Source organism: Mustela putorius, unplaced genomic scaffold (genome assembly GCF_011764305.1).
Source record: "Mustela putorius furo isolate JIRA1106 unplaced genomic scaffold, ASM1176430v1.1 tig00000127_pilon_pilon_pilon, whole genome shotgun sequence".
NCBI lineage: Eukaryota > Metazoa > Chordata > Mammalia > Carnivora > Mustelidae > Mustela > Mustela putorius.
In genome coordinates this window covers 15,385,272-15,410,960 of record NW_025421288.1, presented here as the reverse complement: position 1 = coordinate 15,410,960, position 25,689 = coordinate 15,385,272, and the positions used below count along the sequence as shown (strand labels likewise).

The following is a 25,689-nucleotide window of genomic DNA, read 5'->3' as shown; positions in this document are numbered from 1 at the left end:
GCGTCAGCCTTTGCCCCGCCGCAGGCTTCATTTCGCATACTCCCCTAATCCTCCCCCCCACCCCCACCCCCGTTCTGCTTTCCTGGCCCCTCATGCTGCAGCCCCTCACCTTTGGTGCCGACCTGCTATCGTGGCCCTGGCTCCGTCTTCCTCAGCCCCCCAGCCCTGGCTGGGGCCTCCCTCTCCCGCCCCACAGCAGAGATTGGGCCCGAGGGGGAAGGTTTCAGGAAAGCTGCCTCACCTCCCAAGACAGGAGAGAAAAAAGCGTTTCTCCCTGACTGATGGGGAGGAATGTAGGGGTCTGAGGGGCAGGGACCGCGAAGGTGCAGAATGAACCCTCAGTGGGGGAGTTTGATCCGCCCCACTGCAGGGGAAGTCCTGCCCAGTGGCTGGGCCCTGCTGGGTTTTGCCCAAGGTGACCAGATCCTCCCGGGAGGGGTCTGCTGGGAAAGGAGTTCTGACCGGAGCCACTTCCCATTCCTGCTGGGGAGAGGCCCCAGATTCCTCCCCAGGGAGCCCCTGGGGGCCTTGCGGTGTCCACTGGCTTCCAGTTACTCTGCAAGATCTGCTTACAAGTCTGCTTGGCCTTCCTGCCACCCTGTCCTCTGGGTGTGACCTGGTGGCTAGCACCTGCCCGAGGCCAGGTAGGGATAGGGCCCCACTATTGCCGGAGGAAGCTATCTCAGGGAGGACATGGACTGTGTCCACAGTCACACCTCTGGCCTGTGGAGCAATCCAGGCAGAGATCAGGCCTGGACTCTGACTCCAGGCGGCTCAGGCTTCTCTGTGCAGGACAGGAGCCTTGGCTCCTCTCTCTGGTCAGAAACCCCCTGCCCCTCCCTCGTGGCCAGTCGGCAAACCCCAGCCAGAGATGGGTGCCACAGCAACGGGAAAACCCCAGAATCCCGCAAACGGGCTCTTGGCAATCCTTGCCTGGGTTTGGGCTCTGCCTCAGGAGCCCAGAGACCCTCAGGTACCTGTTCCCACACAAGGGACTCCTCTGGTTCCAGTGGCCGCCCCGATGATTTCGTATTTCTCAGGATTCTGTGGTGGTGGTGCCTCTGCCGGCTGCTGTAGCTGCATTCAACTGGGGAGTCAACTTGGAAGGCAGCAGGAAGGCTGGGCGGCAGGGTCATGCTCTTCACGTGGCCCCCTTCCTGCACGTCGCGGCTGGCTCTGATTTCCCAGAGCACAACCTAAAGGGTGTGGAGCTTCTTTCTAGATGGTGCAAATGTTTTAAAATGGTTGCACAACCCTGGGAATGTGCTAACAACCTATGAATTGCACACTTTTTTTTTTTTTTATTTGACAGAGAGAGAGAGAGAGAGAGAGACCACAAGCAGGCAGAGAGGCAGGCAGAGAGAGATGGGGAAGCAGGCTCCCGGCTGAGCAGAGAGCCCGATGCGGGGCTCGATCCCAGGACCCTGAGATCCTGACCCGAGCAGAAGGCAGAGGCGTAACCCACTGAGCCACCCAGGCACCCCTGCACACTTTATTTTTAAAGATTGTATTGATTTATTTATTTGAGAGAGAGAGGGTGTGGAGAGGGGCAGAGGGAGAGAGACTCCCTGCTGAGTGTAAAGCCCATCGTGGGGCTTGATCTCAGGACCCAGAGATCACGACCTGTGCCAAAGCCAAGAGTCGGACGTTTAATGGACTGCAGTGCCCCGGTGCCCCAAACTGTACACTGTAAATGGATGCGCTGGGTGGTGTGTGGGTTCTGTCACAATAAAACTGTCAGTAAAGTTGCAAACACAAGCGTGCTGCCTTGTCAGGGATCTGCCCTCACCCTGGCACCCTCACTGGCTGGTGGGCACTCTCCCCGGCTCTGCCCACTGTTGAAACTCCATGCCTGAGAAGTCCAGCAGGGGTCGCTAAGCCCCTTCTTCCTCCCCCAGCCCTTGGTGCCCACCATGCCCCTTTCTGTCTCTGTGAATTTGACAACTTTATGTCCCTTAATACATAGAATCTGGCAGCATTTGCCCTTTTGTGCCTGGGTTCTCCTGCTCAGGATGATGATGTCCTCCAGGTCTGTCCACATTGTGGCAGGTGTCAGAATGTCCTGCTTTTTTCAGGCTTTGTATGGACGGACCATATTTTGTTTGTGCATTTGTCCATCAGTGGGCACTTGGGCAGCTTTCCCTTTGTAGCGGCTGTGAATGACGCTGCTGTGAACGTGTGTGGACACATCTCTCCCAGACCCCGCAGTCCCTTGTTTTGGGGGGTACATCCAGAAGTAGAATTGTTGATCCCATTATGATCCTCCCTTAAGCTTTCAGAGGCCACTCCACACTGAGCCCTGGACTGGCTGCCCCAGTCCATGTTTGCACCAATGGTGCACGGCAGTTCTGGTGTCCACATCCTCACCAACACCTGTCACTCTCTGGAGTTTTGAGTAAGTTTTTTGGTAGCAGATAATGAATGTTAATTTTTTTTTTTTTTTTTTTTTTTTCCTTCTAAAACTGTGACAAGTGCTCTTGGCTTGTGGGCATACAAAAACAGGCAACAGATGACCTCGGGCCATAGCTTGCTGACCCCATGCTGGATGACGGGCATGTCTCCATCTCCTAGACCACTTCATGGTCATCCCACGGGCACCTTAAAATCAACTCCCAGCAGGCTGAATTGTCATTCCTGAGCCCATTGCTCCACCTGGTCTCCTCCCCAGCCAGTGCTCAGGCAGTGGCGTGTGAGCTCCCACCTGCTCCCTCACCCTCTGCTCTTGGCTGGCACAACCACCTTCCCAGCCACGTCCCCATCTGCCCTCAGATGCTGCCTTCACCCCCATCCTGGTCTCCTGGGTTCTGGCTTTGCCTCCTCCCCTCTGTCCACTGCCTCAGAGCAAGAGGGACCTTATCGAGGTGAGTGGGGTCATGCCTTGGCCCTCGGGATTAATCCAAGCCCCTTTGCACGTTGCCCCCACCCAGTGTCTGGCGTCCCATTCAGCTTCGATATCAAATCACTTGGAAACCTGCCCTACCCTTCCAAAGTCCCTGCTTCCCAGAGCCTGTCCCTCAGCATGCCTGGGGTGGGGGGCGCATATCCAGAGGGAAATACACCCTTTTCTCCCTCTGTGCTCCCAGGACACCACCTACGTCTGGTGCCTGGTGGTGATCTGCCGAGAGGGCCTCACATCCAGCAAACAAGATCAGGAGCTGGCTGTCAGTGGGCATGGGATGCAGCCCAGAGAAGGAAGACCCTTTGGTATCCAAGGCCAGTTCTGCCTGCCTCTGGGTCCCCAGCCCTGGAGCGATGTGGTTGTGTCTGGACCCTCTGGGGTCTTCCCCATCGTGAGACTGGACTGGACCTGCATGGGGGCAGCAGCAGAAATGCAGGTGACCCCATGGCCCTGGGCCTGGTGAGCAGGGGGACCACTTGCTTGTTTCATCTGGGCTCCGTACTTGTTCCACATGCAGTCTGAGGCCACTGCCCACCTCCATCTCTGCCCCTCAGATTTTCTGACTTCCAAGTTGTGTTCTCTGGGTCTGGTCATGAGTGGGGAGGCTGGGAGCCCAGTTGGGTCAGGCCGGCACCTTCCCCAGACACACAGCTCTGGCTGTAGCCCTCACATGGGTCACTTCTGTGTGTTCGGGTCACTCGAAAGCCTGGAGCCCTCTGGAATCCAGCTTCAGGGGAAGCAAAAGCCATGGGAAATGAAGTACCCCCAGACGCTAAAGCTTCGGGTCCACAGGTCTGGCATGGATGCCCCAGCCAGGGTCCTCCAGAGATGCCACAGGAGGAGACCAAAGGAGGTTCAGGTTACCGACAGGTTCGAGGGCTCAGGAAGCCCGGGATGCCCCAGTGTCTGCTGCCTGCAAGCCGGGGACCCCAGGGGACAGATGGGGTGATTCAGCCTGAGCCCATCGACCTCCACCCCAGGGTGCTGCAACTATGAGACACCCCACAGGACCCGCTCTCGTCCAAACACTCTTCCTTCCTTCCCCCACTGTGGAGCACTGGTTCCATGTCCCCGTGGCAACAGGGTCAGCCCCTCCACCCCGCCAACACTGGACCCCCCTTCTCTGCCTGCTGGTTCGGGGGTGCAGGGTCCCCAAGTGGCCGAGCAGCAGTCTGGCTTCCCGTTCACTGGAGCCATGGCCGTGTCTCTGACGGAAGCCTCCTCCCTCTGCCATGGAGACCTCAGGGCCACAGAGCTCAAGGTCGTGGGGGCAGGAAGCGAAGGTTCGACTAGTGGGGCACTAGGGGTGAGAGTGAGGGTGCCCTGGCCATTTCCACCCCCTGATTCCTGGGCCCATGAATCCCGGCTCTGGAAGCCACGGCCCCAAACGTGGGATGCTCACTCAGAGCACCTAGGGCCTTCGGGGGGACACCATCGGTGCTGCAGGGTACTGCTCCCTCGCTGGGGCTGGAACCCGCCTTCAGAAGGCCCTTCCGCTGTCCTGTCAGCCAGCTGCTGCAGGGGGGTGGGCCACGGTGAGACTGGTGAGACCCGTGAGCGTGGACCCACGGCCCCACCTCACTCACCGTGAACGAGCTCCTTCTCTGCCAGTGGGACACGGGGACGGCAAACGGGGCATTCTGGAAGTCCATGATGTCGTTTTGGTGGAGTCCACCTGCGGCGGAGGCAAGTCTGTATCCCGAATGCGTGTCTATTCCAGTAGGAACAGAGCCCAGCCCTTCCCACGACGGAGGCCATCCGGGGCTGTCAGCCTGCCAGCAGGTGGCTGGCTGGTCGCTCCAGGAAGGGCTCCAGGTGAGGGTTCGTGTGGGCGTCCACCGCTGGCACACGGGGCACACAGTGGGGGCCAGAGCCGGGTGGGCCCTGGGGCGTGACGTCCCCGCTGCTGAGCCACACGTGGCCTCCCCCTCTGCCAGCACGGCCACTTTATGCTGGAGCCCAGGGGCGGTGGCCGGGGGGGCTGGGGAAGGGGCTGCCTGGTACCCCCAGAATGGGCCATCTACCTGCCTGATGATGAAAGGCCACTGGCAACCTCCCCCCGTGGTGGGCATTCACACAGGGCACAGATATCCACGTTTTACCTGTCCACACACCTCTTCCCCAAATTCCCATGTCATCATTTTCGCGGTCACGGTCCTTCTGAGTCCCTGACCGTCCAGCCGAACCACTGGCTGCAGCCACGAACCAGCGTGTAATATCACGTCTGGCCGTTTCTCCTTCGGAGCACGGTGCACAAGCAGGTGCACGACCCAAGTCCTGCCCCCCCGGGGGGCTCCCCTCCACCACATTCTCCGGGGACATCCGGGGGAGGGGCTGGAGAGTGACAGCTGTCCACGCCGGGTGGCAGCTCCTGAGCACGGAGCAGACCCATCGGACAGCCGGGCCCGAGCCTCCTCTCCCCGGTCAGCTGACTGGAGGAGCTGACCCCAAAGCCACAGGCCAGGCCGGGAAAGAGAGAAGAGGGGGCCCCTGCGCCCAGGATCAGCAGATCTTGTGGCGTGTAGCAGGGCTGGGGCCGTGGGCATTTGGGCCACATGTTCATGAGACTTACGCATGCCTCCAGGGCCCGTGCAGACCTGACCACGCACACACCCCTGCCACGGGATGACAGCCTGGTGGCTCAGATCACACACTGACTGTGAGGCCCAGTCCAGACAGCACGGTGACTCGGGGCCTGAAGCCAAGGGTCTGGTCTCTATGAAGGTCCAGAGCTGTTTCTCAGAGGACAGTGGTCACCTGGGGCTGACGGCAGCATCCTGCCCCAAACCCAAGAGGCCGGTGCAGGGGGCTCCCCACAGCACCTCCGTCCACACTGACACTGCTGGCGCCATGGGCTCTGCTGGGTCCCACAGCCTGGACCTGCCACAGAGCCGTCTCTTGTTCTGGCCCCAGTGAGCAGCTCTGGGGGTCACCCTGTGAACGGGCTGGAGCAACGCCCCCACGAGGGATGTCCGCAGAGGCCCACTAGGCTCGAGTACACAATTTGTCCTTCATCTTAGGGGACGTATCTAGACATGCCCCACACCTGGGCCTCCAGGAATGTTCCTGAGGTAGAAGGCTCTGGACCCCTGTTGGATTTATCTCCCGATCTCTGGCCCGGGTCTCACCACGAGGTCAGGATGGCGGCTGCTTCTTGCCCACAGTGTCCACTGGTATCACGGCCGTGCAGCAGCGCAGGGACAGGGTTGGTGGCTGGAGTCCCTGGTGCTCAGTTCCAACCCAGGCCTGTGTCTGTCCGAGGTGGGGCCTGGATGGGGCTGGAGGAGGCGTCAGGTCAGCGGCTGCCCTCCAGGGGCAGGGATGTCACAGGCTCCATTCCTAGACCATGTGTGGTGCGGCGGCCGCGCGGGAGTCCCCACTGCCGGGCCTGATGGTAACCCGTCGTCCTGCGCCCCCAGGACCCACCTGGCCTCCGCACAGGCCCGGCCGGCCAGGGCCGTGGGGCTGTGGTGGAGCCATGGCCCCGCGCCCTTCACATCCCCGGGAAGCTCCAGCCTCCGCACCACCCCCCGAGGGACGCGGGATTGCCCGACCAGGACCCCCTTCCTGGGGAGAGGCGGTTCTGCACGGGATCCTTCCTGCCCGCACAGCCGTCCCTCCGCGGTCAGGGAACCGGTGTGGGACCCTGCCGGCTGCCGGGGCTTCGGCTCCAGTTACATCTGGGGAGCCGGAGAGGCCGCCACAGGGTGGGGTTGGGACCCCCGGCCCCCGTGCGAGATGGCCATGGGCTAGAGCTGCGTGGACGGCCCGGCCTGCACCAGCCCTACCCCGCCTGGTGGGGACAGGGACGTTCAGGGTCTCTGGGAATTGGGGTCGGTTCAGAGCAGGGTCCCGCAGCCCCCAAAGTCTGCAAGCCACCCCCCCGGGGCACAGTCACCCTGGTCAACGCTGCAGGCCCTTTGGAGAAGGCGGGGAGACGGCGACCAGCAGGGCCCCGGGGTCCTCCCTCCAAGCGAGGGGTCGGGGTCCGTGAACTGGCTGGAGCCTCGGAGCTGAGCGGGGTGGGGGGCCGTGTGTCTCTGTGGGCGGGGCTCGGGGGGAGGTTTGCTCACTGCACCCTCGTAGACGTGGGCTACGGATCCCGGGGCCCCGGTCGACTTCCCTGCTGGGAATGCCGAGACCCACCAGCCGTCCCGCGGGTCTCTGCCGGCCGGACTGGGCCGCCTGCCGCCTGCTCTTGGCCGTCTATCCCGCCGGCCATGTCCAGCTTGCACCGGCGGCTGAGCGCCCTGCCGGGCCCCTGCCCCCGGGATCCAGCTGCTCTCACGGGGTCTACGTTCCAGGTCAGAGGCTGCCGTCCCCTGCAGAGAAGAGTGACCTCGGACGCCCGCAGACCTACATGGGGGTCCCCTTGGTAGGGGTGCGACAGGCATGTCCGGGCCCCCTCTCAGATTTACTCCCCGTGGTTCTGAGGAAAGTCATGTCTTCTGACCCTTTGCAGCGTGGGGGTGAGCACATCTCAGAAAGCAAACCCGCTCCACCTCCCTAAGCCTTTGGCCAGGGGAGGTCACGCCCTCCAGCCCCCGGGGACGGGCCATCTTTAGGTCCCGGTTTCAGCCACCCGGACGGTGAGAGCCCTTCCTCACCCCTCAAGCTGCAATGTGAAATACGGAATCCCCGCTGCCGAGGCCGAGCTGCACGTGAGGTCCCTTCCAGCACCGTCCCCCACCCTCCCACAGGTGTCCCCCGACGTCTGTCCGCATGCGTTAGGTGTCCCCGGCCAGGCCTCGGGAGTGCGGCGCGCCTTCTCCTGAGTCATACCCCGTGCCTCACCTTCAGGCCCTGCTAGGACTTGCGTCTGGTTCTGGCTCTAGAAGCAAAGAGGGCAGTGGGCGTGGGTCCTGCAGAGAGCCAGCAAGCCCTGGGGTAGGGGTGGGGAGGCCCCTGCCCACCGGGGGCGGGGGGGCTCTTCCACAGAAGAGAAGCCTCGTGGAAGAGGGTGCGGGATCCCCCTTCCCCAGGGTTGTCCCACTCATCCCCAGCCCAACCCCCAGGACTCCCGCCCACGCGGCCAGCGCCCTCCTGTCGGCAGCAGACCCCCTGAGAGGCTGGGGGTTCCTTCTACATTGCAGTTCAGCCCTTCACAGGAGGAGGGTCCGCCTCGGACTCGGAGCCGCACTGCCCTGCGGCTGGCGGGAACCTGGCTCTCCCTCAGGGAGGCTCCTGCCTCATGTCTGCGGCACTGAAGCTGGGAATTCCGATTCCCCAGCTCTCCTTTTCTTGAACCGCTCTGTCCAGCAGCATCAGGAGCAGCCCGCCGACATCACGGTGGTCTTTGGGGTTCCACAAAGTCCCGAGCAGTCGGGCTCCCGGCTTCCTGTGAGCGGCTGGTTAGGAGGATGCGGGCTTTTGTGCGTCTCTACTGCCCAGGCTCGCCACAGGCTCTCCCCGCGGGCTTTGCTCTTGACAATAGAATCATTCACGTCCTCAAATCTGTCCAATCGGCCCGGACAGCCCGTTCCAGAAACCCCAGAGCCAACTCAGAGGACTCACCCTTAACCTCCTTTTCCTCTAGGTTCACCCTTGGTGCAGAAATCTCCATCCGTCGGGGTCCTGCAGGGAAGAGAGCCACTGGGAGAGATCTGTCCGTCAGTAGGTAGGCAGGTAGACGCGCCATCACCGTAGATCCTACGGGTACAATGCATACGATAATGTATGAACCTTGATGCCGAGAAGGTTAGCAATGTAGATGAAACACACGAATTCTTTACAAGACACAAACCACAAAGACTCATTCAAGAAAAATTAAGTAACCAGAATAGCCCCATGTGCATGTAGTAAATTAAATTTATAGTAAAAGGAAAACTTCCTATAGAGAAAACCCCAGGCCTAGAGGGCCTGACTGGTAAATTCTTTCAAATATTTAAGGAATACGTAAAACCAGGTATACATAAACTCATCTAGAACAGTTAAAAATGCTGGAAAACCTCCCAGCTCATTCCATGAGACAGGCATTACTGTGCAACCGAAGTCAGACAAATGCAACACAAGACAAGGGAACCATAGGCTGAGATCCTTCAGGGACATGGATGTGAAATTCCTGAGAAAAACCTGAGCAAATGAAACCCAACAATGCACAAGTGGGGTGTATTCAAGGAATGCAAGTCAGTTTAACACTCAAAAAATCCACTCAACGAATTGGCAAGATTAACTTTTAAGAGGAAAACCGCATCATTATCTCAATAGATACAGAAAAACCGTCTGACAAAATCTAATAGTCGTTCACGATTTTCAATATCCCAGCAAAGTAGGAATGGAAGGAACTTTTCTCAGCCTGATGGAGGACATCCGGCTTAATGCAGAGAGGCTGGATGCCCTCCTTCTGGGACAGGGACCAGACAGGGATGTCTCTTCTCAAACTTCTATTCAACTTCATTCTGTAGGTTGCAGCCAGTGCAATAAGACAAGAAAAAGAACCAAAAGATATCCGGAATAGAACGAGAGAGCCAACCATTTTTACTCACAGAAAACGTGATCACCTATGAAGAAAATCAAACTAAAACAGGGTCCTAGTTAAAACGAGTTCAGCGAGGTTGCAAGTTACGAGACCAGTACAGGCAACGAGTTGCATTGCATTACACCGGCGAAGACCAACTGGGAAATGAAAAGGCCACTAACGGTCACATCACAACTATCAGATACATAGATGTAAATACGGCAAAAGCCATTCAAAACCGTACACCGAGATCTACAAAGCCCTGATGAGAGAAATTATAAAAAGCTTAAATACATGGAGAGAGACATGGTTTTCATGGATTGGAAGATCCATGCTAAGATACTAGTTTTCTCCAAGCTGTTCATACATCCGACACAATCCTGATTCAACCCCGACCAGGCTGTTTTGTGGAGACTCAGGACAGACAAACTGAGTTTTAAAAACCACGATGTTCTATGTGCACATTTATTTTTACTCCTCAACGGATACACCGTTTTATCTACGGGCGTTTGAGGAGGGTATTGTGTTGGGATGGAGCCATCACCATTGGGGTCATTAAATTAATGGGACATTTTTCATTCAACAGCTTTCCTGTCCACAGAAAGGCTTTCCTGAACACAGAAAGCATTTTGAGCGTGGAATACAGCGTCCTGGCGTTTGCCTCCAAGCTGCCCACCCTCTTGTCTTCAGTGCTTGGGCTTGTTTTCTATCAGGCTTCCTTCTGAGTCCTTATGTCAGACAAGCAAGTCCCTCTTTGCTGTTCTTTGTGTCAAGCTGACTGTCCTACTCGTGGATCTCTGCTCCTGACGAGTGGCGCGGAATAAAGATGTCAAGCGTTTCAAACTCCCAGCGGACAATGCACTTGGGATTGCGCTGGACGTCTCGGTCAATTCGGGGAAGATGGGCCCCTTTGTCGTCTGTAGGCATCCCCGCATGAGATGTCTGTCTGTTCACGGCAAACAACGTCTACCACGGTCCTCGTTTGAGTCTGGGGTTTTCCACAGGGAGGCCTGAAATATTCCTGTTCCGTTCATTTCTAGATACCCCCAGTTCTGTTATGATGGTCAGCGACATCTTGCGTGTGTCTTACTGTATTTTCTCATTGGTGATCGCCGGCCTGTGAGCAGCTACCTGGGGCCCCCGTACCTTCTGCACCTCTCGGTGCACCCGCCAAGATTTGTTTCTCTGCTCTGAGAATATTGTGGGAAAAGCTGGGGTTTCTGGGGCAAATATTCTAGATGTTCTGAAGCCCAGTGTTTCCGAAATGATCTTTATTCTCCCTTCACATTTAATAATAGTTAGAGCCGTGAACATTCCTCTACGCCGAGTTATCTTCTGTGCTTCCAGAATATAATTCTTCGACCATATCATTCTTGGAGGACATTATGACTCTAATTCTTATCTTGTCGGTGGTCTGCGGGTTACCCTGGAACGTTCCAGAACGTTGGCATTTGCGAGTGTCACTAGGACACATTTGGGTTCTTCCTCATCTGTCCTCTGGGCTCCCAAGAGCCTTTGCTTGTCTTTCTCTGACGCTGCGGCACTGCCTTCCTTCCTTCCTCAAGCGTCCCCTGCTCTCCTCTCTCGCCCCTGGGTGACCGCCCCCGTCCGGTCAGCCTACCTGCGCTCGTCTCCCCGCACCTGTCCGCTTCCTGAACCGCCCCGGAGCCCCGCGTGCGACGGCTCACCTCACTGCTGCGGCGTCCCTGGGGTGACGTGCCTCCTCAGTGGGTCACTCAGCAGCCCTATTCCCATGCCTACTGCTGGCGCCTGGCTCCCGGGATATACCTTCCGGTCGCCTCTTCATGTTGCGAACACTGCTTCTTGCATTTGCGGGTTTCTGTCGGGATTCCTTGGCCCTCTTGGCCCAGCTGCGCCCGTAGTTCTGCTCCAAATGCTGCGGGAGAGTCAGATTGTGGCTTCTCTGTCCCGAGAGTCTGCCTGGGAACTTGTGTTCCTACTGAAATGACACTACTCCACTGGGTGACACGTGTGGGGGAGAGCTGACGCCTGGCCTGGTCTGGGTCCCCCAGGCGGTCCAAGAACAGGGGAGGGACTTGTGTGTCTTTCTCTTTTATTTACTTACAACACACCCGTTTGTTCCCTTCCTCTGAGACAGGCAGGGGAGAGGAGGCTGGGGGACGGGGCAGGAGTGAAGGACAGGGACGCACCAGCGAGGTCAGGAGATTGCTTAGTGGCGAGAGGGAAGAACGGGGTGTGTGTGTTGAGGATGACGGAAGCCGGCGTCACGGAGAAAGGACTGACAGATACGGAATGGGGTCGCTAGTACAGACCCTACAGAGTTGGGCTGGAGTCAGAGGAATCGCTGTCAGGTCGTGGTTTTTAACATAGAAAGATGGACAAACAGAGAGCGAGCTGTCGATGTGTGCGAGAGAACTCCCGGCTGAACAACCCAGGAGAGCCGATGCCCAGGCGGCACGGAACGCCCCCAGCCTCCGGATCTTGGCTTTTATTTTTTTTATGTTTTTGGTTTTGCCCATGTATTTATTAGCATGTGTACACACACACACATATAATGGTAAATTACACGCTGTATATAAATCACTATATTCCCAGCATAAGTAAATATATATTACTTTATACAAACAAAGCTTCCCTTTTTAAAAAATAGGATTAATGTATTGATTTTTTTTAAATTTATTTTCAGCGTAACAGTATTCATTGTTTATGCACCACACCCAGTGCTCCATGCAATCCGTGCCCTCTCCAATACCCACCACCTGGTTCCCCGACCTCCCACCTCCCGCCCCTCCAAACCCCTCAGATTGTTTTTCAGAGTCCACAGTCTCTCATGGTTCACCTCCCCTTCAACACGGACGGGACTGGAAGAGATGATGCTGAGTGAAATAAGTCGGATCTTGGCTTTTAAACACCACTCTCCTCTAGAAGAACCCAGAGCTTCCTGGGGCCATGGCTGATTCCAGGGCTGAGGAAGGGAACGTCCAGTAGGAACCCGGAACAGCTTGTAGCGGAAAGTAAGAAAGCTGTTCCAAAAGTTGCGGGGTATCAAAACGACGTGGGAGCCAGCTTGCAGGGGCTCCTACCAGCCCTATCTGGGACAGTTTTAGCATCAGAATCTATGACAGTAGCACATCACAACTGCATAAAACAGCGAATCAGGAGTCCGCCCTGAAATCGGTGTGCTGGCTCACGGAGGAGGAAGAGGGGAGGAAAAGCAAGCTCTCTCACGCGCTCGCTCTCGCTCTCTCGCAGTAGAACTGCAGCTAACAAGCGCAAAGGGAACGGTGGAATTGGAAAGTGGCCCTTCGGCAACCATCATGCTAACCATTCTTTGAGGACACCAGCCACACGGTTTCAGAGTCTGTCCCCACAAAATGCAAATGACAAAAGCAACATATTAACTTTCCACTTTGGAGAAACAGGCAACCAGGTGCTCAAAGTTGGCACCGCCAGGTCTCCCTCTGTTGGCTGGGGCGGCGAGAGGCGGCCACGCTCACCTTCCGCTGTGAACGCGCAGGACATGGGGCGCGCGTGCGGCAACTGTTTTCTGCCGCGGACAACAGGCCGTGTGTGATCCGTGGAACAGAGTGGTGAGCCCTGACGTTTCTCCGCTGAGCCCGGAGGTCTCATGGACGTGGGGAGGGGGAGATCAGGGTCTGGGATGGTGAGGCAAGTAGAATTTATAGGCAGGTCCCCGGAGAGAGAAGGGACAGAGAGGAAGGGGGGGTGTGCATGGTTGTGCGCGCGCGCGCGCGCACACACACACACACACACACACTCACACAATCTGGCAGACCTTCCCTCCGATCTGACCCCCTCTAGTGGGCAGAGCTGGCTCGTGGCCAGCTCCAGTTTATACCTGCGGCCCCACCTCCAGGGCTGTCCAGACAGAGGAGCAGGAGGTAATAGACCCAAGGCAGGGCAGGGATGCAGACGTCAGAAGCCTTCTGGACGTAGCCCTGAGCCAGAGAAGCCAGCGTCAGAAGGACCAACCCTGTAGGATTTGCCAGTAAGTCAAATATGCCAGGAGAGGAAGGAATACTGCAGGGTTCCACTTAGATGAGGTCCCCACAGTTCTGAGACTCATGGGGACAGAGAGTGGACAGCAGGCACCGGGGCTGGGGGAGGGCTGGGGGTCGGCATCTCAGGGGGACAGAGAGTGGACGGAGGGCACCGGGGACAGGGGAGGGACGGGGGTCAGTGTCTCAGGGTTAAGATGTGCAATATTATGTGGTGCATTTGGTGCGGCCCTCTGAGAAGCAAGCCGTCTGGAGGACCTGTTGGGACATGTCAGTCCTGGGCTGGGGCACAGGGATCAGGGCTCTGGCTCCAGAAGGACTTAGGGGAAAGCGTCATCTGGAGAAACCCACTGACTCTCCCGTGAGCAGCAGGAAGGACCGCGTGGCTGGAGAGTCCCTTGGGTTCCTTGATACTTAAAGCCGCTGGGTTTGATGAAATGACCCAAGGAGCAGAGCGAGAAGAGAAAGGGGCCTGGTTAGAGCCCAGGGACCCCAGCATTTCCGCATCCAAGACAGTGAGGGGCCAACAGGAGCCCGGGAGCAGCCCCTCTACAAGGCCTCCCAGGATCCCCAGTGATGAGGGCCGCTGTGCAAGGGCCAGCGTGAGGACAGAACGGTGTCTGTTGGGTTTGGGAGCATGGGGGTGGGGGGGCAGCAGCCAGACGGCAGTTTCCAATAAGAGGAGATGAGAGCACGAGCCAGGCCTCCGTCACACCGCCGGGGACCCCACGCACAACTCAGAACCTTGGATTCTGTTTCCTAGGCTGCGGTGTAGACCGTCCGTCCCTCGGTCAGCCCGGACCGCCCCTGCCCACCACTGGCAGGGGAGGCAGCAGAGCCCAGCCTACCGCGTGGTTCTCGGAGCGACCTCTGAGCACAGGCAGGGTCGGCCACCACCGCGGCCTCCTTCTGAAGCTCACGCCTGCCACCCGACCCACGTCCCCCGAGCCACGCCCCACACCGCACGACGTGGTAGGGAGGGGACTCCGGGAGATACACGCAAGGCGACACCATGCCCCCCGCCACGGCCCTCCCTCTGCCCCTCGGCTGCTGCTCTTTCCACAAACCAGCGTTACTGAGGTGGAGTTCACCTGCCGTGACACTCCCTCTTCCAAAGTTCTCCGGCTTTTGGTATCTGCAGAGTCAGCAGCCGCGGCCTCTCCTTGCTGCGGGAACACTGTCTGTGCCGCGCACGGAGACCGCCGGTCCCTGGGTGGCCGCTCCCCCTCCGGCCCCGGCCCCGGCCGCAGCACCCCTGCTCTCTGTGTCCCGTGGGCCTTTCCCGTCCAACTTCCACATAAAGATAAAGGGAAACTGGTCTCCCCCTGGAGGGACGCAGCTGAGGCCGCAAGACAGGAACACGCGGCCCTCGTCCCGCGGAGGCCCACCCCACGGCCGCATCCCAGGCTTCCAGGCCTGAGACGGGACAAGAGCCGGGCACGTCTGTGCTGAGTCATCGGGGTGGCGAGCACGGGACCGCACACAGACCCTGCGGTGTCCTGGCCGATAAGGGGGGGACGGGGCCCACGGCGGTGGGTCGTGGGCTCCCAGCCGCGTCGGAAGCACCTTCCCCCACCCCATCGCTTGATCTCTCCGTCTGCCCAGACGCTCAGCTGCTCGCGGCTCCTGGCCTCGTGGGAGGACCCGAGCCTCCTTCCTGGCAGGTCTGGGCCACGGCTGCGATGTTTGGTTCTAGTCCCAGGACAGAGGAGTCCGAGGTGCCCCGGGGCACGGGCTGGCATTCCAGACACCCTCCTGCTCAGCCCCGTTGTATAATCCGCCTCTCCCTGCGACAGGATCTGCTCCCCAGCTCGTGCGGTGAGCCCCTCTCCGCCTGCCCTTTCTCCAGCCTGGGGATCCCGACGTGGCCTGGTGGCTGGCTCAGCTTCCAGTTCGTGGGCTCCCCGTGTGGCCTCCAGTGGGAGCTGGGACACGGGGACAAGGGGAGCCTGGGGTTGGGGGCAGGAGGGCGCGATCTCAGCCGTGAGGCCCCATATGGTAGCAGCAACCACAGCCGCTCCCTCCCGGACTCCCCAGCCACAGAGCAGAGCCATGAGGGAGCCACGAGGACAAACATGGATCCAGAGTGGACCCCGCACCCTGGGGAATGCTCTCCCCACCCCACAAAGCTTCGTCCCTCGTCAGCGGTCCCAGTGGGGTCTTCAAGAGGCCATGTCGCCTCCTACGGGGCTAGCCACACAGGGTGACTGACAAGTCCCATGTGCAGGGACCCGTTGGCCCAGCCCACGGCCTGCGGCGTGAGCTCCCTGGTCAGAAAGAAAGTTCCGTGGGACGCCGTGGTTACAGAGAAAGCGCTCTGTCAGCCTGTGGGTGGGCTCTGGGCAGGAGCGTCATGGCCGGGGAGCGTGGATGCGTGCTCTGAGCCGGGATCTATCCTGGGGAGGCCGGAGTCGTGCCCATGCCTGGACGGAGGCCATGCAGGGAAGCAGTGGGCCCCCCCGCACGGTACTGCCCCTGCGGAGTAGGAGTCCCCGTGCATAACCTCTGTCGCAGCGGCCACGTACAGCCCCTTCACTTGCGAGCCCACCTGCCAACGGCAGCGGCAGGGAGGGAGGCTGGCCGCCGCCACAGAGGGCCGTCCCGTCCACCTGTACCTGAGCTGCTCCTCGGCCACGGAGGTCTCCCCCGTCACAGGTGTCTCCCCATTCTGGGACCTTTTGCAGAAGTCAACCGCATGCCTCTTTCCCACAGCTCCTGGTACCGACTTTCCAGCCGCGCTCCTTCCAAGTCCTGGACCGTCCGCCGAACTGTTAGCAGCTGGTGGTGAATCTGGGAGACCCGTTTTCTGGCCTCTCCATCCAGGCGACAGGGAGCAACCAGAGCACTGGGCCAATTTCTGCCAGGCCCTGGGGGCCTCCCTGTCACCGTGGTCCCTCAGAGGGACAGGAGGCACCGTCCTTCATCAGGGGTGTCCGCAGATGTGGCAGAGCGTTCGTCAGCCGGGCTCCGGTGGCTCCGTCCCTGTCAGGTCGTGGCGAAGTCCCAAAGAAGCTGGAGGTGCCGACTGAGCACCATGGCCGGAGCGGGTGCCATGGGCTCTGGAGCCGCTTCTCCACGGGACCACTGTGCCCTCAGAGCGCGCCATGAGCCCCGTCTGATGTCCGCGCCTTCCTGGTGATGGTGGGACAGAGCTGCACCTGCCCTGCTCTGCAGGACAGCACGGCATGCTCGCAGGCCAGGCAGCACCCCTCCCTGCGGCCGTGCAGCTCACAGGTTCGCATGTCCCATGTCACCAAGGCCTGACGCAAGCCCGACTCTGTTTCTCGATAGGCTGTGGCCTCCTGAGGATGGCCGGGCCTCCCTCCAGAGGCCGAGGGCCCTGGGCTGCGGCTTCCCGACAGCCTGGCCAGAGGCTCCAGACGATGCCCTCCTCTGCCACAGACGCCGCCAGCAGCTCCCCGGGGACCGCTGGTCACCCCAGGCCCTGCAGCTTGAGCAGCAGCCCGAATCCGGGGCAGATACTTCTGTCGCTCCAAACTCTCCGCCTCCCAGGCCACTGGGCGCACCGGGCAGGGTCGCCCTCTGAGTCTTGCTTCTTCAGGCAGGGGGTGGGGGAAGGGACACCAGGATGTCCCCGTGCTCGCCACCTGCTCACCGGGCTGGTCCCCGCGACACCGTCAGATACGGGTCCAGCGTCCTGACCTGCGGGACGGAGCGCGGGCCAGCGCCTGTGGGCTAGACCCGACCCTGGTAGGAGAGGGTGTGCTCGCGGGAGGGAGCTGCCGGCGCCCGGGGTCTGCATGAAGGGCTGCGGGGGGCAGGCGCATGGCCAGCACGATGGCGGAGGACATCAAGGGCTGCGGAGAGACCACGGTGAGACACCGCTCAGCCCCGTCAGAACGGCCGAAGTGAACAAGCCAAGAGACGACGGGTGCTGGCGAGGACGCGGAGAAAGGGGAGCCCCGAGGTGCCGGAGCGGCTCTGTCGGTTCGGCGTCTGCCTTCGGTTCGGGTCCTGATCTCAGGGTCCTGGGATCGAGCCCCGCATCCGGCTCTCTGCTCGGCGGGGAGCCTGCTTCTCCCTCTCCTTCTGCTCATGCTCTCTCTCCCTCTCTCTGTCTCTCTCTTAAATAAATAAATAAAATCTTAAAGGAAAAAAAAGAGAGGGGACCCCGTGACACTGTGGGAGGGATGCAAGCTGCTGCGGCCACTCTGGAAAACCGCAGGGAGGTTGCTCAGAAAGTTGGAAATAGAGCTGCTCTAGGACCCAGCCATCGCACCGCTGGGATTTACCCCAAAGACACAGACGTAGTGACCCGAAGGGGCACGTGCACCGGAATGTTTATAGCAGCAACGTCCGCAACAGCCGACCTCTGGAAGAGCCCCAGTGTCCCCCGACAGACCAGTGGATAAAGAGGATGTGGTCTGTATATGCACCACGGACTGTTCTGCAGACATCAGAACATGAAGTCTTGCCATTTACAGCGACGTGGATGGAACTGCAGGGTTATGCGGAGCCAAATAACTCGGTCAGAGAAAGACCATGATCATATGACGTCACTTGTGTGTGGAATTTCAGAAATGAAACAAAGTTGCACAGGGGAAGGAAGGGAAAATAAAACAAGGCGAGATCAGAGAGGAGACGAGCCACAAGACTCTTACCTCTAGGAAACACGGAGGGCTGCTGGAGGGGGGCGGGTGGGGGGCCGGGGTCGCGGGTGACAGGCGCTGGGCAGGGCACGTGACGGGATGAGCCCTGCGTGTTGTGTGGGACCGGGGAATCACAGACCCGTGCCTCGGAAGCCGGACTGCGGTACACGTTAGATAATTGAATTAATGTTTAAAAACCAACCAACCAACCCATGGAGACAAGGAGGAGACGCAGGGACAGGGAGGAAACACTTGCAAGCACACCTCTGCTGAGACCTCGCACCCCAAATCTACGAAGGGCTCGTAACACTCGGGACAAAGAGAACAGCCCGATGTACACACGGGCAGCGACGGGGAGCACAGAGGGGCACAGAGGGGTCGACATCCTGTGTCGCCGAGGAAAGACCCTGGAAATCGGTCGTGCGCTCCCTGTGCGCACCTGCCGGGACGGCCCAAAGCCAGCCCACGGGCGGCACCAGAGACCGGCTCATCTGTGTGGCTGGTGGGACGCACGGTGGAGCGGCCACCCTGGGAGACCGTCTGCCGGCTTCTCACCCAAGGACACGCACTGTCACCGCGCGATCCGCGATCCGGCGGTCACGCCCCCTGGTCTCCACCGAAGGGGCCGGGAGCTGACGTCCACACAAAACCCGCCCCGGCGTGCTCGCGGCAGCTTTGTCTACAGCTCGTGCCGCGACTTCCGTAACCGACCCAGCTTGGAAGCCGCCGAGGTGTCCTTCAGCAGGTGGCCCAGGCTGACCCTGGCCTGTGCAACCGTGACAAAGAGAAAGGAGCCGTGAAGCCGTGGGAAGGAGCTTGCGGGCACCTGACGGCGGGGAGGAGGCCGGTCTGAAAGGCGGCGTCCTGCCGGAGTCCAGCTCCATGAGCCTCCGGGAAAGGTGAGAACGATACCCAGTCTGGATCCGGGCTCCTCGGGGTCCCCAGGGGAGGGACAGGTGAACGGGCAGAGCACTCGGTCATTGCGGCGCCGTAGTGGGGGCACACGTGTGTCCCGACCCCCAGCACCGACGCCACTGAGGCTGACCCCTCGTGTCTCCTGTCAGCCCGAAGCTGCTTAAAAGAGAACGTCCTTCTGGGGGTCCCTGGCCGGCTCCCTCGCTGCAGGCTGCAACGCTTGATCTCGGGATCGTGAGTTCGAGCCCCCGACGGGTGTAGAGATGACCTGAACTAAAAATCTTGGGGCGACGATCTGCCTCCGTCCACGGCGCGCCTGCCTGGGGGCTCACGGCCCGCGGGGAGTCTGCTCGCCTCCTCCCACACCCCCGTGCCTGCCCGCGCTCACACACACTCTCGCTCTCTCTCAAATAAATAAATAAACCTTTAAAAATAAATAAAAATAAGATAAAATCTGTTCTTTTTTTAAAGCCTTCACCAGATCCCTGTAACCCGTCGTCCTGCGCCCCCAGGACCCACCTGGCCTCCACACAGGCCTGGCCAGCGAGGGCCGTGGGGCTGTGGTGGAGCCGTGGCCCCGCGCCCTTCACATCCCCGGCAGGCTCCAGCCTCCGCACCGCCCCCCGAGGGACGCGGGATTGCCCGACCAGGACCCCCTTCCTGGGGAGAGGCGGTTCTGCACGGGACCCTTCCCGCCCGCACAGCCGTCCCTCCGCGGTCAGGGAACCGGTGTGGGACCCTGCCGGCTGCCGGGGCTTCGGCTCCTGTTATACTCTGGGGAGCCAGAGAGGCCGCCACAGGGTAGGGTCGGGACCCCCAGCTCCCGTGCGAGGTGGTCCTGGGCTAGAGCTGCGTGGACGGCCCAGCCTGCACCAGCTCCGCCCCGCCGGGTGGGGACAGGGATGTTTGAGGCCTCTGGGAATCGGGGTCGGTTCAGAGCAGGGTCCCGCAGCCCCAGAAGTCTGCAAGCCACCCCCCCCCCGGGGCACAGTCACCCTGGTCAATGCTGCAGGCCCTTTGGGGAAGGCGGGGAGACGGCGACCAGCAGGGCCCTGGGGTCCTCCCTCCATGCGAGGGGTCGGGGTCCATGAACTGGCTGGAGCCTCGGAGCTGAGCGGGGTGGGGGGCCGTGTGTCTCTGTGGGCGGGGCTCGGGGGGAGGTTTGCTCGCTTGACCCCAAGCTTTTCACGTACTCCTAGCAAGAGCATCTTTATGGCCTGTCCTTCCATTTCAGCTCTAGTGACACGGGGTCTGCGGCTGAGGTCCTGGGCCGCCATCACAGCCCGGCCTCTTGTGACAGCCGCAAGGGCCTTTGGGCTGGGCAGCCCTTGACTCGACAGGTGGGGTGTCTCGACAGGAAGCAGCGTGGCGTCCCCTCCGCCCTCCGCGCAGCTCCCTCCTGGCTTCCCGAATCAGTGCCCACCTCGACTCACTCCTCCTTCATCCGCTGTGACCCAGAGTTGGGCTGAGAGCGCTCGGGCTCCTCCCGACCAGCCGAAACAGTAGCCCTCAGCCCATGCGGCGTGAGCCGCCCAGGGTCGCTGGTCCTGAGGGTGCGACCGGCCTGGGGGTCCCTGTCGTTCCTCCCATCCATGGCTCCGTGTGGCCGGGAAGACACTGCTGAGGGCCTCACCCTCCGGCTCCTCACCCCAAGAGTGACCTTTAGGGGTCACATATCCAACTCAAGACCCATCGCTGGGAACAAGGAAGGCCATTGTGCTTGGCCAAAGCTGGCTAGGGGCCACCTCTGCAGCCACCGGGCCCTATGCCAGCGCTGTGGGATGGGCAGATCCCTGAAGGGGCACCCCAGGCCAGCCCGCGCTCCTGCCCACCAAGCTGGCCTCTGGGGTGGGCATTCAGAGTGGGCGCTCAGCTGCCTCCCGACCCCCCGAGGCCTCCACTGCCTCCTGCCTCTTCCCCTATCCCCCCTGCCACCTGGAGGGTCCCCAACATTTTCCAAACTGTGTGTCATGTAGCCAGGTGAAGGCTGGGCAGAGGTCCTGCCCAGGAGGTGACCGCGCCCCCCAGTTTTCTCACCGCCACCCCTGCACGCCTAAGCCTCTACCCCCAGGACCTCTGCCTGGCCTGTGCATTCCCCGGCACCCCCTACCCCCTCCACTGTGGGCCTCCCACCCCTCCAGACGGGCCCACGAGACTGTTGGGTCACGTCTGTTGGGTTCACTGGTTTTCCCAGAACCGGCTCAGGGCTGACCGGTACGCAGGAGGTGCGTATGGGGTGGACGCGGGTCCGTCGGCCTGGGGCCGCCGCGAGACCACTGCAGGCAGGCCTTCCCCACGCAGGTCCCTTTTTGTGGGTCTGGGGCTGGAAGCCGAAGGTTAGGGCTCCTGCACGCGGTTCCTGGAGAGCCCCCCTTCCCGGTCTGCAGACGGCACCTTCTCACTGTGTCCTGGATGACCGGGGATGCCCTGGACCGCAGCCTCATGCCCTCACCGAACCGCCATCCGGGGCGGGGCCAGGGCTCTGAATCGGGGCAGGGGGCATAGCCTCCGGTGTGTGGGGTGCGGACACTGAGCCCAACCCCCCCAAATTCCCCATCTCGTGTCCTCCGACTCCTCACTCAGCTGTCAGCTCTATCCCGGCCCTGGCCCTGCCTCTGGGAGACAGAGCAGCCCGTCCAGGGGACACCCCAGCGTGTGGGGTCTGCAGCCCGAGTGGGGCTGGGCCATGAACAAGTGCTCCCCAGGCCCCGAGGCCTGCGCGCGCCTCCCTGGACAGGCGGGTGTTGGGCATCCTCTTAGCACGGGTTAGAGAAAATCCCAGGAGTGGGCTGGAAATGTTTGTCGGGAAGGGAGGCCTGGGGACCACCAGGGGAGAGGTGAGAGGGTCCCGTTCACACTCCTTGGGGAGGCCTGAGCCCAGGGTGGGGCCCGCTGGCTCCTGCGCCCGCTTCCCCTGCCGACCCAGGGAGGCCCTGGGGGATTTGGACCTCCTCTCACACCCTGTCCCCCCCAGCCCCGTGTCTGCTTCTTCGGTCCCTGGACACCAAGTCCTGGCCCAGCGGCCAGGCAGCCTGGTCAGGGACACCTGGGTGCTATTGGGGCTGTTCAGCGGGAGGGAGACCCCTCCAGAGTCTGACCCTGGCCCTTGGGAGGCAGATGGAGCCCCTCGACCCCTCCCTGGGCCCTATCCCACCCCTTCGAGGTCAGGACAGTCTCTGTTCCAGAGTCTCAGGGGAGATGGAGCCGTTCCCAGAGCCCTGAGCCTGCGTCTGGCTAAGGAGTGTCGGGGCCAGCGGGCACCCTGCAAGCCCGGGGGCCGCTTCTGGGGGAAGCGGGGCTCCTTGGGCTGCGCGGTCTGACGCAGTGCACACGGCTGACCCAGACTTAGCCTAGTCAGGACGGAGAGCCTCCAGCCCTGTCCCGGGCTCAGGGAAGCTGCCCCAGGTGCGAACATGTCAGGGCTGCTGGGGAAAATGTCAGATTTGGGGCAAAGGGCAGAGAGAGGGCCACAGGCTGTTCAGGTCCCCAAGTGGCCCCCACAGGGCTCCCGGCACTCAGCCCCACCCAGGGGATCGGCCTAGCTGACAGAGGCCCCCACACAGGGGGCTGGTGAGCTCACGGTGCCCCCGGGGGAACCGAGGCACTGACCTGCCCCTCTCCCTGGGTGAGGAAGGCTACCCTGCCGCCCCCCCCCCAGCCTCTGCTGATCTCTGATGGAGGAGCGGGCGCACCCCTCGCAGACCTCCCTCTGAGCGGCTGTCAGGAAGGAGGGGAGAGGCTGCCGCCTCCTGGGCCAGGCAGGGAAGGGTCCGCTACAGGGCCAGCATCCCCTTCCCCGGGCACCTGGGCGAGCTGAGGCCGCAGGCAGGAGGGAGCTGCGAAGCGCTGCAGGGTTAACGGCAGGAGAGGGCGCGGGGGGTACCGAGGGGATGGACGGTGGGGGCCGGGGGTGCAGAGCCGGCGGGCGGGCGGGCAACCGGAGGGGCCGGGCAGTGCCGGCTCCCCTCTGTGCCGTGAGGCTGGGCTGCTGGACGCAGCCACGTTTCGGGACACAGTGTACTGCAGGAGAGCTGTAGACTTCCAGAAACGTGGCAACGGTAGTACATGGAGTTCGCACTTACCCTGTGCCCAACTAGCCCTTGAGCTGACCTCGGGCATGGGCCCGGGACGTGGCACAGTGAATCAGTGGCTTCTGACCCATTACCGTCCACCGAAGTCCACACGCTGTTCTGAGCGTCTCGGGTCTTCCCTAATAGCCTGTTTCTGTCCCAGGTTCCCAGCCAGGGCACCGGGCATTGAGTCCTCATGTCTGTGACAGGTTGTGGTGACCCGGACAGTTCCAAGGGGGACAGGCCAGGCACACTGGACGCCCCTCCGTTGGGGGTTGTCTAGTGTGTGCGTCGCGGTCAGACTGGGCTGTGGGTCTGGGAGGAGGGCTCCAGGGGGAGTGCCCTCCCCGCCGTCGCGTCCGGGCTCGTGCTGCGCCCCCGACTCGTCCCAGGGACACTGGCCTTGCTCACCTGGCTGGGTGCAGGCAGCCACCCATCCCGCGGCCCCAGGAGGGAAGTGGTTGTGAGAGCTGCACCTGAGGGGCGGGTCTGGGGCTCCCCTCCCCGTGGGCGCATCCCTGCTGTGTCTGGGACTCTCCAAGGCAGCAGGTGTCTTGGCTCTGTCACCTGCTCCTCTACTCCATTGGCTATGAGCCCAGCCGGGGCCCCTGGTTGTCTGTGGGAGAGGGTGGGCCACCGTCCAGCATCGTGTCGCCGCACGGGCTCTCTGGGGACCCCGCTGTGGCCATGGGGAAAACTTGCAGTGAACTCCGGGGACAAACACTTTCAGCGAACCAGTCCATTATTGGATGAGGTCGGGGGGACGAAAGAGAAAGGAGTTCGCTGGCCCGAAAGTAACGTATCACACACGCGAACACATATGTGCAAGCGCGCGCACACACACACACACGCGCGCTCGGGCACGTGGAAGCCCCCCATCTTCCGTGGAGAAGAAAACAGGAGGCAGCCCAGACTGGCTGGTGTGGGGCCTGACCCTCAGGACACGGTCTGAGGGGGCAGGTGGGCGTGGGTCCCCCTGGGCCGGCCCCTCGGGAACTGGCCTGCTGCTTTCCGTACCCCGCGGCTCCCATGGGTCAGCGCGGCCCTCGGGAGTGGGTGGCCACCCCAAGCGCCCGGGGAAGGTCGGCATGTGGCTGAAGGCCTGGTAGCAGGGCAGGGCCAGCGCCTTCCCCTCCAGATGCGTGTCCTCTCTTGGGCTGCAGGGGGCTGGAGAGGAACGCCGTGGCTTGGCCGAGGGGGTGCGGGTTCACCGGGGCAAACGTGGGTATGGGGAGAAGGGGCCGCGGTTAGAGGCCCGGGTTTTAGAGGGGCTGGGCTTTGTCTGTTGCCCACGAGGGATGCAGTGCTGCTCTTGGGGGACACACAAGGCCACGCAGGCACAGTGCCTGGTGCACGGTGCATGCTTGGTGGGGGCGGGACACGATCCCAGGCCCAGCTCAGCTCTGGCTCTGCAAGGTTCCCTCCAGACTCCATGCAGAGACGCCCAGGGGGCTGGCCGCGGGCAGGGTCTCCTCACTGCACCGGAACAGGCTGCCCAGCGCTGTCCTTCTCATCAAAGTTGGAGAAGAGCCACAGTCGTGTGTGGCAGACCCTGGCGAGCAGCTTGGCCCCACGGACAGAGGGTCGGGCTGGCCAGCCCTCACAGCCCATGCCCTGTCGTATCCGGGGTCCCCAACTTTTACCCTGGCCACCCCTTGGGTCACACCTGGCCTCCACCTGGACCAGTCCACAGGCACCTGCCATCAGATTCCCCCTTGTGCCCCTGCTTACCCAGGATGGGGTCTCCTGGGACCGGATGGGGGTCCTGGGGTCACCGGCTTGGACAAGGGGTCCCAGCTGCCCTGGCTCTTGGCAGGGCTGGGATGAGATGGCCAGAGCTGCTGGTTCCTAGAAGGCCAAGGGGTCACCTCGCCTACAGCAATCTGGAGCACTCCCCCTCCCCCTGCTGAGGTCCCCATATCCCAGATGACCCCACATGAGAAGCATAGGTGACAGAAAGGGAGCGATTGCAGCCCAGAGGCGAGCCCCTGCCCCCCAGCAGCACCTGCCGCCCCAGGGACCACAGCAGGGGCGAGGCAGTCCAAAGCGGCCCAAACTGGACCCGGACAGCAACTTCACTGCGTGTCCTCTCTAGGGCACAGAGACCCACACGTCTGTGTCTACCGCCTGCCCCTTCCTCAGGTTTGCATGGTTTAATTTGACGACAGACTCGTGTTTTGACACAGCCTCCCTCGGAGGACCACCCAGGCACATGGCCCCAGGGCTCTGGCCCACCCTGGTGCCCCTCAGACGGTTCTGCTCCAAATGACCTCTCCCAAAATGTCGCCACAGAACATTTCCGATGGTGCTTCCTAAGATGGTACTCCAGTAGTGACGTTCAGAATCGAGCCTGTCTCCCCAGCTCCTCCAAGGATCAAGCCTTGGGCAGGATTCGGCTTGCCTACTCCTGGGACGAGAGGCTCACCCCCTACCGAGGCCCCTTGGCCTCTACACACCACCTCTTCCCGGGATGGGGATGTGCTCTGGACACACCGAGAGCAAGGTTGCACCCTTCGGCGGGGGGGGGGGCGCTCATACCCTCAGAGGTCCTTGTGCCTTGGGTCAGGGCTGGAACCTTGGGGTGGCAGGAGCTGGCCTTGCTGCCCTCGGCCTTCCTGCCCGTCTTCCGTCTTCCGGGGCAGCCAGAGGCTCAGCTCCCGGGTGTGCCGACACAGAGAGATCCGCTTACCTCCGGGGCAGGCAGCTCTGGCTGGGGCCCCCACCCAGCTGGAAACCA

The 25,689-nt window shown here is 61.4% G+C and overlaps 1 long non-coding RNA gene across 6 annotated transcripts; it reads right to left on the bottom strand.

The window, feature by feature from the left end:
* Window positions 1–1,537: 1,537 nt before the first annotated feature.
* LOC123387929 lies at window positions 1,538–25,663 on the bottom strand. Of its 6 annotated transcripts, none has more exons than XR_006602429.1 (5): window positions 25,491–25,663; window positions 8,414–8,548; window positions 6,028–8,247; window positions 4,486–4,574; window positions 1,538–4,414 (listed from the first exon to the last, which is right to left on the bottom strand). It is a non-coding gene; the product is annotated as an uncharacterized LOC123387929 (long non-coding RNA). The 6 variants fall into 6 exon arrangements; XR_006602434.1 differs by having other exon boundaries at window positions 1,538–4,411; XR_006602431.1 differs by having other exon boundaries at window positions 4,486–6,177; window positions 7,046–8,247.
* Between the last annotated feature and the right edge of the window lie 26 nt (window positions 25,664–25,689).